This window comes from Eschrichtius robustus, chromosome 3 (assembly GCF_028021215.1).
Source record: "Eschrichtius robustus isolate mEscRob2 chromosome 3, mEscRob2.pri, whole genome shotgun sequence".
NCBI lineage: Eukaryota > Metazoa > Chordata > Mammalia > Artiodactyla > Eschrichtiidae > Eschrichtius > Eschrichtius robustus.
In genome coordinates, this window is record NC_090826.1 from 174,221,852 (window position 1) to 174,236,266 (window position 14,415).

Sequence of the window (14,415 nt, forward strand, 5' to 3'; positions counted from 1 at the left end):
TGATTCCTTCTAGAGAATTTTAAATTTCATTTATTTTGTTGTTCATCATTGTTTGTTTGCTTTTTAGTTGCTCTAGGCCCTTGTTAAACGTTTCTTGTATTTTCTCCATTCTATTTCCAAGATTTTGGATCATCTTTACTATCAGTACTCTGAATTCTTTTTCAGGTAGATTGCCTATTTCCTCTTCATTTGTTTGGTCTGATGGGTTTTTACCTTGCTCCTTCATCTGCTGTGTGTTTCTCTGTCTTCTCATTTTGCTTAACTTACTGTGTTTGGGGTCTCCTTTTCGCAGGCTGCAGTTTCATAGTTCCCGTTGTTTTTCGAGTCTGCCCCCAGTGGCTAAGGTTGGTTCAGTGGGTTGTGTAGGCTTCCTGGTGGAGAGGACAGGTGCCTATGTTCTGGTGGATGAGGCTGGATCTTGTCTTTCTGGTGGGCAGGACTGCATCCGGTGGTGTGTTTTGGGGTGTCTGTGACCTTATTATGATTTTAGGCAGCCTCTCTGCTAATGGGTGGGGTTGTGTTCCTGTCTTGCTTTTTGTTTGCCATAGGGGGTCCAGCACGGTAGCTTCCTGGCAGTGGCGGGCTGCACAGGCTCCTGGGAGGGGAGGTGTGGATGGTGACCTGTGCTTGCACACAGGCTTCTTGGTGGCTGCAGCAGCATCTTTAGTGTTTCATGCCCATCTCTGGTGTCCATGCTGATAGCCATGGCTCGTGCCCGTCTCTGGAGCTCATTTAGGTGGTGCTCTGAATCCCCTCTCCTCGCTCACCCTGAATCAATGGTCTTTTGCCTCTGAGGCAGTTCCAGACTTTTTCCCGGACTGCCTCCTGGCTAGCTGTGGTGCACTAGCCCCCTTCAGGCTGTGTTCATGCAGCCAACCCCAGTCCTCTCCCTGGGATCTGTCCTCCGAAGCTGGAGCCTCAGCTCCCAGCCCCCAGCCGCCCTGACAGGTGAGCAGATAAGCATCTCAGGCTGGTGAGTGCTGGTCAGCACCAATCCTCTGTGCGGGAATCTCTCCGCTTTGCCCTCTGCACCGCTGTTTTTGCGCTCTCCTCCGTGGCTCTGAACCTTCCACCCTGCCACCCCCTGTCTCCTCCAGTGAAGGGGTTTCCTAGTGTGTGGAAACCTTTCCTCCTTCACAGCTCCCTCCAGAGGTGCAGGTCCTGTTCCTATTCTTTTGTCTCTGTTTTTTCTTTTTTCTTTTGCCCTACCAAGGTACGTGGGGAGTTTCTTGCTTTTTGGGAAGTCTGAGGTCTTCTGCCAGCATTCAGTAGGTGTTCTTTAGGAGTTGTTCCATGTGTAGATGTATTTTTAATGTATTTGTGGGGAGGAAGGTGATCTCCATGTCACTTCTCCACCATCTTGAAGGTCTCCCCGATTTTATGTTTTTTTTGTATTCTTTCTTTTACTCCCTACCCACTCGCCCACCCCCCATGTTCATTTTCCTTCTTACTAAAGGATTTCTGTTAGTTCTACTTTAGTGAAGATTTACTGGCAAAAATGTCTCTCAATTTCTGTTTTTTAGAAAATATGTTGATTTCATCCTTGATCTGAAGGTTAGTTTTGATGGTTAAAGAATTCTATGTTGTCATTTATATTTCTTCAAAGGTAATGTTGTTTTCTTCCGACGTCCATTGTTTCTGTTGAGAAGTCAGCTTTCAGTTTTATTCTTTCTTTTTTAAAGATAAGTGAAGCAAAAATTTTAAAGATAATTTAAGAGAATTGGCTTAAGAGAGGAGTGTCCAAACTGAATGAAACCATGAAAGACCAGGTACAGAGCAGTTGCCGCTTGGGTGTCATCTCTCTACTCCCAGAGGCAAACTCCATAGGCTTTATTTTTCAAGACTTTATCCTGACAAGAGCAAGCTGAACTTACATGTTAACAAAAATGTAATACAATGTTGACTTTTTAAAAAGTGCATTTTGAATTTCTGAGCCTGGTTCAAATTCTTTTTATTTTTTTCCCTGCTGACTCTTTTGGTTTCTCTTTTTCCTCCTGCCTGCCGATCTGCCACATCCCACTTTCCCTTATGTTGGCATTTTCAGGAGCTCTCAAGGCTACTGAGTTTCATTATAGTACTGGATGTTGTATGTTCCTCCCAAAGCTGAAGCTGGAGCATGGAGTATGGCCTTCCAACATGAGGGTTGACATGAGCTACATTATAGATTTGGGTTGTTTGTTTTCTCATTCATTCATTTAACAAATCACTAATTACTAGGTATATAACCAGACAAGATGCAAACATACATAGTGGCATAGTTTCTGAGGAGATAGTAAGTCCCACAATCAATCTTCAAGTGACTCTTTCCTGTAGCCCACTTTCTTCCCTATTAAATATCTCACTGGGCTTTGCCTATACGACTTATTTCTCTTGAACTCTACCCTGCTTTTGACGGATCATTTGCAGATTTCACTCTAGTTCCATTTCATTTCTGGTGGCCAGTCCTGCAGCTGCCTGGCAAAGAGCTCCTTTTTTGTGGTCATAGCGTCTTGTCAAGTTAGGTTACTCTTATTACATTCTCACGGCAAGCTGTAATTCAGGTAGAGAATATTTATCCAAGTAGAAAGAATTTTACTGCCCCTATAGTGGTATTTTAGGTTAAAATTAGAGTCGATTCATTTGCCCCTACATAAAGTGGCTCCCTTATTGCCGATAACTTTAATCTTATCAAGTACTCATTCAAAACTGTGCTTTACTCCTCATTTCTTCCCCCAACTTCCTGGCTTTTTCTCAGATGATCCTTTTGAATGTGCTCTATTATTGTGATTCTCGAACAACAGAATTGGAGGCATCTGAACACCCTACAGCCAAAAGGGGCTGCATCTGTGGATCTCAGTTAAACTAAGGACTTTCTCTTCTCTCCTAAAATAAAATCCTTTATTTTTCTTTTTTATAAGCAAAAGGCCAATTCTTAATTTCAAGGGTTTTCTTAGAATTGGTATCCATTCATCAGTTGGTGTAGCACAGTGCCTGGTAGACTGTAGATGCTCAGTACCGCCTAAATTACTTGAAGGGTACAATTAGAATATAAGAAAAGGTCTAATACGAGAATGTTCTGAGATCATTGCTTTAAATGACAATGTGGCATTTGGCAAAGATTTAGATGGAGCTAGATTTGAATCTTGAATATTTCTTCCTAAACATTGTCATTCTTTAATAAATTCCTTAATATCCAGGTCCCAGCATCCTGATATCTCAAATAGTATTCATTATTGCTGGAGGTTTTTGTATAGACTAGATGAGATAGTTTTTCCAACATGATGCCTGATACATACTGTACACTCATTTAACACTTATAACATTGTTAGTATTGTTATTATTACAAAGGGATTGCTCACATACTCATGTTCCTTAATTCTTCTTCATGAACTGTTTGATTTTGCATATATGTAAAATGTGTAATTTTACATATATGCAAAAGCACATGTAATCAAATCTGTTCATGGGTATGGAACGAGGTAGAAATCATGCTGGTCTGGTCATCAGGAGACCTGGGTTTGGGTTCAAACCCTAACAATAGTGAGTCCCATCAGAGTTGAGCCTCACATCAGCTCCCTCCCAAGCAATTTTCTTTTCAGTAAAATCTCTGATTTCTCAAACTATCTGTTTCAGTTTTGCTGATAATGATAGTGTTTACATAACTTTCAGAAACTATTTTACAAATGTATTTTGCTCAAATTTTATTATTCTCATCATTTTTCTAACTCTTGCTCTTCTTCTCTTGAAGCCTTTGACTTCTGAACCTAAAAATTATACTAATAAACCACATAAGTAAATTACATGGAGAGTTACAGAGACCTTTTAGAAAAGTCTACTGATGCAGCAGATTCCATATTATTTTCCCTAAATTAAGACAAAAGAGCTCTCCAACACATAATGTTGGCGTTTTCTCCCAAGCAAAATAATTTTTCTTCCCATCATCATGACTTTTATGTCTTCTCTTTCATTCTAAGTGTAGGACACATTTTTTTTTTTTTTTTTTTTTTTACTCTTTGGGATTGTTTCAGGGGTTATTCAGCTGGGTTGAGTTTCTAAGACCAGATGTACCACCCTCCCTGCTTAGTTCACTGTGCCCTGAAACCTGCTGTGTCTTCATGTTTCCCCCTCACTATGATGGCACTTTCTCAAAAGCATGTTGAAACCCCACACCCGTGGGTTTCAGGCAGTCCAGGGCTTTCCTGCTTGTTAAGAGGGAGGCACCTCATTCTGAGGAGCGTGGCTCTTTGCAGAAACTTGAGCCTTAATTATCGCCGATTGCCTGTCTGGCTGGAGCTCCGTCCTGTGCTCTGCTTGCCTGCTGTCCTTCCCTCACACTGTGTCATTTTCATTTTCAGACCCACACCCACCTATTTGTCCTGCTCACCAGCTATTAACTTGCCGGCTGCTACCTGTCCCGTACTGCCTGGCAGCTATTATGTCCCTGCCAGGCTCAGCTCTAGGAAGCCCATCTTGAATTCACCTGCCAGGCTCAGTCTTGGCCCTTGCCCAGCATGAGGAGAAAGAACGGACAGGAGTTAGATGGCCTGCCACGCACTATCAATGGTATCAAGTTCCCCACGTGTCCCAGTGCAACCTGAAATATCCATGTGAAGCTTTTATGCCTCAAACAAATGCAATTCCTGGGCCATCTGAGGGTGTGCATAATTTACAAAGTATAAGAACATGTGTTCAACAATTTTGATCAAGGCAGTAGAATGAGAATGGCTAGGACCTAGAAACTGAATAAAAAACTGAGACTCCCAAAGTTATTTATAATACCCTTGTTAATGCTTTGAACATTCTCAGAAAAATTTGCAAATCTGATATAATCTACTTTAGAGCAATGAATCGTATTTATGTATTTTTATAGGAAATACATGTCCTGTAAATGTAGGACAATCTTATTCTAAACTAGGTGTCTTCACTTATGTTGTTCCTGTCACTTGAAAGGCTCATTGTGTTCTCCTCTATCTATAAAAACCATTAATTCTCAAGATGTAATTCAATACCCCAGCATTTCATGAAACCTCTGAGTTCGGCCTTTGAATAAGATGACAGGTACTAGGTCCAATCCAGTTAATCTGGGCTTTGCCACTTGCCCATCAATTGATGTAAGCCTGGATTATCTTTTTCTTCATGTGTATTTTGGGAGTGATACTGTCTCTGTCCAATCTGTAGTGTTGTTATAAAGATCAAATGAGATAATCTGTAAAAGTGTTTGATATCTAATGACAGAAAAATGTATGGTAGTATTTCCTCCAAAAGTACTTATTCTCTCTATTGTCTTTGGATGTACAATTATAGAAGAACTCAGTAGGTATAAATTGGAAAAAAAAATATATATAAAGAGAGCTATCAGTGAAAAGCCAGTCTATGTTCTCTACATTTAATCCCCCGACAACCCTAGGAGGTAGGTAATATTCCCATTTTACAGATGAGGAAGCTGAAAAAAAAAGAGGTTAAGTAACCTGTCTAAGAACACACAGCAAATATAGGGGGTGGAGCCAGGGTTCTAACCCAGGCTGTCTCTGGAGCTTGCATTCTTACCCACTAAATGGTCCTACCTGTCACAATGCTCCAGGTGATGGTGGGTATGTGGTCCGTTCATTTAACCTTATCTGTTTTTTTTTTTTGAAATACCCCTAACACATACTGTGTCCCTCACCAGCTTCTCAGCATCTTACGGGGATAGGGCTGAGCCTCGCCAGCAAGGCGTGGTGCTTTGCTCATCTTTTCAGTGACTGCCTCTTCTGACTGTGAAACATCTTCCACTGTGGTCTCCTAAGTCCGAGGGCTCGCATCCCTCAGGGCAGGTCTCTGGCTACTCTATTGGATAGTGCTGTCGCGTGCCTTATCTCCTTGTGGCTTGTTTTCTTCTTGGAAGTGAGAGGTTCTGACGTTTCTGTCATTCTCTAGGAGGCAAATGCTGCATTCTGGGGATTTTAGGCCTGGCCTTGAGGATCACACCATTCCAAGAAGTCAACTTCCATTGAGCCCGTGGGTGAATCTCTAACCCACTCCAAGGAAGGAGATTTCCCTTCTATGGATTATTGGCGTTGTCCTCGAATTAAGACGTAGCTTCTGCCTAAGACTGAACTGAACTAATGGGGGTGGTATAAAGGGGCCTCCCTAGCTGCCCTGCTAGGTGGTGTGTGTGACTGGCGGTAACGCTGCTTCACAGACGGTCCCCCTGCTGACGTTTCTGGTTGTCTTCTCTGATCTGACTTGCTCCTGCCTTACGTACTTTCTTTATCCTTTTGTTCCAGCGTGTCCTTACCTGTAGTCTTCTTCCTACAGGCCCTGTTTTGGGGGGAGCTTTCTCTTTCTCTCAAACAGTTTTTCTTGCTGGAATACACTGTCTCCTTTTCTGAGACCCATCTGAGAAGATTGTGGCCAGTTTTTTGTGTTTTTGTTTTGATACCCGTTTGCCAACCAACTGGATCCAACATTATTAAAGGACTTCTAGCCTCTTAGGGGCCAAAGAGCTGCTGCTTCCTCAGTATGCCTGAAAATTAAAGACGCAATCACTCCCTTCCAGGCACTACAAGTAGATGCTTTTACTCTGCGGGGTCAACTGTGCTCACTGACTGAAGGATACGGGTTTTTATGGAGGCGGGTTAGGTCCTTAGTTGTCCATTGAATGCACCAGCCTTGTTTTCAAGTACATTTGATAGGAGTGTCAGCAATTTTTCTGATGCAGGTGTAGCTGTATAAGGAAATGCAACAGACCCTGTGTATCACAGAGGGTAGTCCCTACTGTCATAACAAACAATCCTAGAATCTCAGTGGCTTAAAACCACATGGGTTTATCTCTTATTCATGCTACACGTCCTGCATGTTACATGTCCATTGCAGGTTATCTGTGTGTTCTAGGTATAGTTATTCAGAGACCTGGATGATGATTGTTCCATATCAGTATGACCAGAAAATCAGGGGAGAGGGCCCCTCCAGCACTGACTCTTTAAACTTCCACCTTTAGGTCACGTGTCACTTTGACTTGCATAATACTTCGATTTATTCTTACTTTGTCAGTAAGCACCTTAGTTTAAGACTTCAGAAATCAAATAATGTGTGAATTATTCCTATTCAAGGAAAATGATTTACTTTATGCTCTGAATTTTAAGCATTGTAAGGGATTGTATTGGTTCAGAAAATTGCAAAAGAAAATGGATGGGAATTTTCCAAAAATAGGAAGCATTTTGCTGAAATTTTCATATTGTGGAATCTGATTGGTGTAGAATATACATACTTCATGCTTGTAGAAGAAGGTCAAAATTCTAGCAGAGGCATAATGAAGAGATGATGGTGTGGTGTGGATGAAGTCTTCAATTTTGTCTCCTCGTATAGCTTAAAAAATCTTTTTTACAGTGTTCATACATTGTGTAATTTTATTTTATTTTATTTCTTTATTTTTTGTTTTGTTTTTTTTTTTTAAACATCTTTATTGAAGTATAATTGCTTTACAATGGTGTGTTAGTTTCTGCTTTATAACAAAGTGAATCAGCTACACATATACACACGTTCCCATATCTCCTCCCTCCCGCATCTCCCTCCCTCCCACCCTCCCCATCCCACCCCCCCAGGCGGTCACAAAGCACCGAGCTGATCTCCCTGTGCTATTTGGCTGCTTCCCACTAGCTATCGGCTTTACATTTGGTAGTGTATATATGTCCATGACACTCTCTCACCCTGTCACATCTCACCTCTCCCCCTCCCCATATCCTCAAGTCCATTCTTTAGTAGGTCTGTGTCTTTATTCGCATCTTGCCACTAGGTTCTTCATGACTTTTTTTTTTTTCCATAGATTCCATATATATGTGTTAGCATACCATATTTGTTTTTCTCTTTCTGACTTACTTCACTCTGTATGACAGACTCTAACTCCATCCACCTCACTACAAATACCTCCATTTCATTTCTTTTTATGGCTGAGTAATATTCCATTGTATATATGTGCCACATCTTCTTTATCCATTCATCTGATGATGGACACTTAGGTTGCTTCCATGTCCTGGCTATTGTAAATAGAACTGCAATGAACATTTTGGTACATGACTCTTTTTGAATTATGGTTTTGTCAGGGTATATGCCCAGTAGTGGGATTGCTGGGTCGTATGGTAGGCCTATTTTTAGTTTTTTAAGGAACCTCCATACTGTTCTCCATAGTGGCTGTATCAATTTACATTCCCACCAACAGTACAAGAGTGTTCCCTTTTCTTCACATCCTCTCCAGCATTTATTGTTTGTAGATTTTTTGATGATGGCCATTCTGACCAGTGTGAGATGATATCTCATTGTAGTTTTGATTTGCATTTCTCTAATGATTAATGATGTTGAGCATTCTTTCATGTGTCTGTTGGCCATCTGTATATCTTCTTTGGAGAAATGTCTATTTAGGTCTTCTGCCCATTTTTGGATTGGGTTGTTTGTTTTTTTGTTATTGAGCTGCATGAGCTGCTTGTAAATCTTGGAGATTAATCCTTTGTCAGTTGCTTCATTTGCAAATATTTTCTCCCATTCTGAGGGTTGTCTTTTGGTCTTGTTTATGGTTTCCTTTGCTGTGCAAAAGCTTTTTAGCTTCATTAGGTCCCATTTGTTTATTTTTGTTTTTATTTCCATTTCTCTAGGAGCTGGGTCAAAAAGGATCTTGCTGTGATTTATGTCATAGAGTGTTCTGCCTATGTTTTCCTCTAAGAGTTTGATAGTGTCTGGCTTTACACTTAGGTCTTTAATCCATTTTGAGTTTATTTTTGTGTATGGTGTCAGGGAGTGTTCTAATTTCATACTTTTACATGTACCTGTCCAATTTTCCCAGCACCACTTATTGAAGAGGCTGTCTTTTCTCCACTGTATATGCTTGCCTCCTTTATCAAAGATAAGGTGACCATATATGCGTGGGTTTATCTCTGGGCTTTCTATCCTGTTCTATTGATCTATATTTCTGTTTTTGTGCCAGTACCAAACTGTCTTGATTACTGTCGCTTTGTAATATAGTCTGAAGTCAGGGAGCCTGATTCCCCCAGCTCCATTTTTCGTTCTCAAGATTGCTTTGGCTGTTTGGGGTCTTTTGTGTTTCCATACAAATTGTGAAATTTTTTGTTCTAGTTCTGTGAAAAATGCCAGTGGTAGTTTGATAGGGATTGCATTGAATCTGTAGATTGCTTTGGGTAGTAGAGTCATTTTCACAATGTTGATTCTTCCAATCCAAGAACATGGTATATCTCTCCATCTATTTGTATCATCTTTAATTTCTTTCATCAGTGTCCTATAATTTTCTGCATACAGGTCTTTTGTCTCCTTAGGTAGGTTAATTCCTAGATATTTTATTCTTTTTGTTGCAGTGGTAAACGGGAGTGTTTTCTTAATTTCACTTTCAGATTTTTCATCATTAGTATATAGGAATGCAAGAGATTTCTGTGCATTAATTTTGTATCCTGCTACTTTACCAAATTCATTGATTAGCTCTAGGAGTTTTCTGGTGGCAATTTTAGGATTCTCTATGTATAATATCATGTCATCTGCAAACAGTGACAGCTTTACTTCTTCTTTTCCGATTTGGATTCCTTTTATTTCTTTTTCTTCTCTGATTGCTGTGGCTAACACTTCCAAAACTATGTTGAATAATAGTGGTGAGAGTGGGCAACCTTGTCTTGTTCCTGATCTTAGTGGAAATGGTTTCAGTTTTTCACCATTGAGGACAATGTTGGCTGTGGGTTTGTCATATATGGCCTTTATTATGTTGAGGAAAGTTCCCTCTATGCCTACTTTCTGCAGGGCTTTTATCATAAATGGGTGTTGAATTTTGTCGAAAGCTTTCTCTGCATCTATTGAGATGATCATATGGTTTTTCTCCTTCAGTTTGTTAATATGATGTATCACGTTGATTGATTTGCATATATTGAAGAATCCTTGCATTCCTGGCATAAACCCCACTTGATCATGGTGTATGATCCTTTTAATGTGCTGTTGGATTCTGTTTGCTAGTATTTTGTTGAGGATTTTTGCATCTATGTTCATCAGTGATATTGGCCTGTAGCTTTCTTTCTTTGTGACATCTTTGTCTGGTTTTGGTATCAGGGTGATGGTGGCCTCGTAGAATGAGTTTGGGAGTGTTCCTCCCTCTGCAATATTTTGGAAGAGTTTGAGAAGGATAGGTGTCAGCTCTTCTCTAAATGTTTGATAGAATTCGCCTGTGAAGCCTTCTGGTCCTGGGCTTTTGTTTGTTGGAAGGTTTTTAATCACAGTGTCAATTTCAGTGCTTATGATTGGTCTGTTCATATTTTCTGTTTCTTCCTGGTTCAGTCTCGGCAGGTTGTGCCTTTCTAAGAATCTGTCCATTTCTTCCAGGTTGTCCATTTTATTGGCATAGAGTTGCTTGTAGTAATCTCTCATGATCGTTCGTATTTCTGCAGTGTCAGTGGTTACTTCTCCTTTTTCATTTCTAATTCTATTGATTTGAGACTTCTCCCTTTTTCTCTTGCTGAGTCTGGCTCATGGTTTATCAATTTTGTTTATCTTCTCGAAGAACCAGCTTTTAGTTTCATTGATTTTTGCTATTGTTTCCTTCATTTCTTTTTCATTTATTGCTGATCTGATCTTTATGATTTCCTTCTTTCTGCTAGCTTTGGGGTTTTTTGCTCTTCTTTCTCTAATTGCTTTAGGTGCAAGGTTAAGTTGTTTATTCGAGATGTTTCCTGTTTCTTGATGTAGGCTTGTATTGCTATAAACTTCCCTCTTAGAACTGCTTTTGCTCCATCCCATAGGTTTTGGGTCGTCGTGTCTCCATTGTCATTTGTTTCTAGGTATTTTTTGATTTTCCCTTTGATTTCTTCAGTGATCACTTCGTTATTAAGTAGTGTATTGTGTAGCCTCCATGTGTTTGTATTTTTTACAGATCTTTTCCTGTAATTGATATCTAGTCTCATAGCGTTGTGGTCGGAAAAGATACTTGATACGATTTCAATTTTCTTAAATTTACCAAGGCTTGATTTGTGACCGAAGATATGATCTATCCTGGAGAATGTTCCATGAGCACTTGAGAAAAATGTGTATTCTGTTGTTTTTGGGTGGAATGTCCTATAAATATCAATTAAGTCCATCTTGTTTAATGTATCATTTAAAGCTTGTGTTTCCTTATTTATTTTCATTTTGGATGATCTGTCCATTGGTGAAAGTGGGGTGTTAAAGTCCCCTACTATGTTTGTGTTACTGTCGATTTCCCCTTTTATGGCTGTTAGTATTTGCCTTATGTATTGAGGTGCTCCTATGTTGGGTGCACAAATATTTACAATTGTTATACCTTCCTCTTGGATCGATCCCTTGATCATTATATAGTGTCCTTCTTTGTCTCTTGTAATAGTCTTTATTTTAAAGTCTATTTTGTCTGATATGAGAATTGCTACTCCAGCTTTCTTTTGATTTCCATTTGCATGGAATATCTTTTTCCATCCCCTCACTTTCAGTCTGTATGTGTCCCTAGGTCGGAAGTGGGTCTCTTGTAAACAGAATATATACGGGTCTTGTTTTTGTATCCATTCAGCCAGTCTATGTCTTTTGGTGGGAGCATTTAATCCATTTACATTTAAGGTAATTATTGATATGTATGTTCCTATTCCCATTTTCTTAAATGGTTTGTGTTTGTTATTGTAGGTGTTTTCCTTCTCTTGTGTTTCTTGCCTAGAGAAGTTCCTTTAGCATTTGTTGTAAAGCTGGTTTGGTGGTGCTGAACTCTCTCAGTTTTTGCTTGTCTGTACAGGTTTTAATTTCTCCATCGAATCTGAATGAGATCCTTGCTGGGTAGAGTAATCTTGGTTGTAGGTTTTTCTCCTTCATCACTTTAAGTATATCCTGCCACTCCCTTCTGGCTTGCAGAGTTTCTGCTGAGAGATCAGCTGTTAACCTTATGGGGATTCCCTTGTGTGTTATTTGTTGTTTTTCCCTTGCTGCTTTTAATATGTTTTCTTTATATTTAATTTTTGACAGTTTGATTAATATGTGTCTTGGCGTGTATCCCCTTGGGTTTATCCTGTATGGGACTCTCTGTGCTTCCAGGACTTGATTAACTATTTCCTTTCCCATATTAGGGAAGTTTTCAACTATAATCTCTTCAAATATTTTCTCAGTCCCTTTCTTTTTCTCTTCTTCTTCTGGGACCCCTATAATTCGAATGTTGGTGCATTTAATGTTGTCCCAGAGGTCTCTGAGACTGTCCTCAGTTCTTTTCATTCTTTTTTCTTTATTCTGTTCTGCAGCAGTGAATTCCACCATTCTGTCTTCCAGGTCACTTATCCGTTCTTCTGCCTCAGTTATTCTGCTATTGATCCCGTCTAGAGTATTTTTAATTTCATTTATTGTGTTTTTCATCATTGCCTGGTTCCTCTTTAGTTCTTCTACATCCTTGTTAAATGTTTCTTGCATTTTGTCTATTCTATTTCCAAGATTTTGGATCATCTTTACTACCATTATTCTGAATTCTTTTTCAGGTAGACTGCCTATTTCCTCTTCATTTGTTAGGTCTGGTGTGTTTTGACCCTGCTCCTTCACCTGCTGTGTGGTTTTTTGTCTTCTCATTTTGCTTATCTTACTGTGTTTGGGGTCTCCTTTTCACAGGCTGCAGGTTCGTAGTTCCCGTTGTTTTTGGTATCTGTCCCCAGTGGCTAAGGTTGGTTCAGTGGGTTGTGTAGGCTTCCTGGTGGAGGGAACTAGTGTCTGTGTTCTGGTGGATGAGGCTGGATCTTGTGTTTCTGGTGGGCACATCCACGTCTGGTGGTGTGTTTTGGGGTGTCTGTGGCCTTAGTATGATTTTAGGCAGCCTCTCTGCTAATGGATGGGGCTGTGTTCCTGTCTTGCTAGTTGTTTGGCATAGGGTGTCCAGCACTGTAGCTTGCTGGTCGTTGAGTGAAGCTGGGTTTTGATGTTGAGTTGGAGATCTCTGAGAGATTTTTGCCGTTTGGTATTATGTGGAGCTGGGAGGTCTCTTGTGGACCAGTGTCCTGAAGTTGGCTCTCCCACCTCAGAGGCACAGCCCTGATGCCTGGCTGGAGCACCAAGAGTCTTTCATCCACACGGCTCAGAATAAAAGGGAGAAAAAAATAGAAAGAAAGAGGATAAAATAAAATAAAATAAAATAAAATAAAGCTATTATAATAAAAAATAAGAAAAATAATTATTAAGAATAAATGTATTCAGAAAAAAATTTTTTTAATTTTTAAAAATAGATTTATTAATTTTTTATAGTAAAAAATAATAAAAAATATTAAGAAAAAAATTTAAGAAAAATTTTTTTTAATTTTTTAAAATAAAAAATATGAAAAAACTTATTATAAGATTTTTTTTATTTCTAAAAATAGAAAATAAGGAAAAATTATTAAGAAAACATTTATTAGGAAAAAAAAATTTTTTAAGTAAAAAAAAAAAACACGGACAGACCTAACCCTAGGACTAATGGTGAAAGCAAAGCTATACAGACAAAATCTCACCCAGAAGCATACACATATACACTCACAAAAAAAGGAAAAGGGGAAAAATTAACATATCCTGCTCCCAAAGTCCACCTCTTGAATTTGGGATGATTCGTTTTCTATTCAGGTATTCAACAGATGCAGGCACATCAAGTTGATTGTGGAGCTTTAATCTGCTGCTTCTGAGGCTGCTGGGAGAGATTTCCCTTTCTCTTCTTTGTTGGAACAGCTACTGGGGCTCAGCTTTGGATTTGGACCCGCCTCTGTGTGTAGGTCACCTGAGGGCGTCTGTTCCCCGCACAGACAGAACAGGGTTAAAGGAGCAGCTGCTTCGGGGGCTCTGGCTCACTCAGGACGAGGGGAGGGAGGGGTACGGATGCGGGGCGAGCCTGCGGCGGCAGAGGCCAGCGTGACGTTGCAGCAGCCCGAGGCGTGCCGTGCGTTCTCCCGGCAAAGTTGTCCCTGCATCACGGGACCCTGGCAGTGGCGGGCTGCACAGGCTCCCGGGAGGGGCGGTGTGGAGAGTGACCTGTGCTCGCACACAGGCTTCTTGGTGGCGGCAGCAGCAGCCCCAGCGTCTCACGCCCGTCTCTGGGGTCTGCGCTGATAACCACGGCTCGCGCCCTTCTCTGGAGCTCGTTTAGGCGGCGCTCTGAATCCCCTCACCTTGCGCGCTGCGAAACAAAGAGGCAAGAAAAAGTCTCTTGCCTCTTCGGCAGCTGCAGACTTTTTCCCGGACTCCCTCCCGGCTAGCACCGAAGCCTGAGCCTCAGCTCCCATCCCCGCCCGCCCCGGTGGGTGAGCAGACAAGTCTCTCGGGCTGGTGAGTGCTGCTCGGCACCGAGCCTCTGTGCGGGAATCTCTCCGCTTTGCCCTCCGCACCCCTGTGGCTGCGCTCTCCTCCGTGGCTCTGAAGCTCCCCCCCCTCCGCCACCCGCAGTCTCCGCCCGCGAAGGGGTTTCCTAGTGCGTGGAAA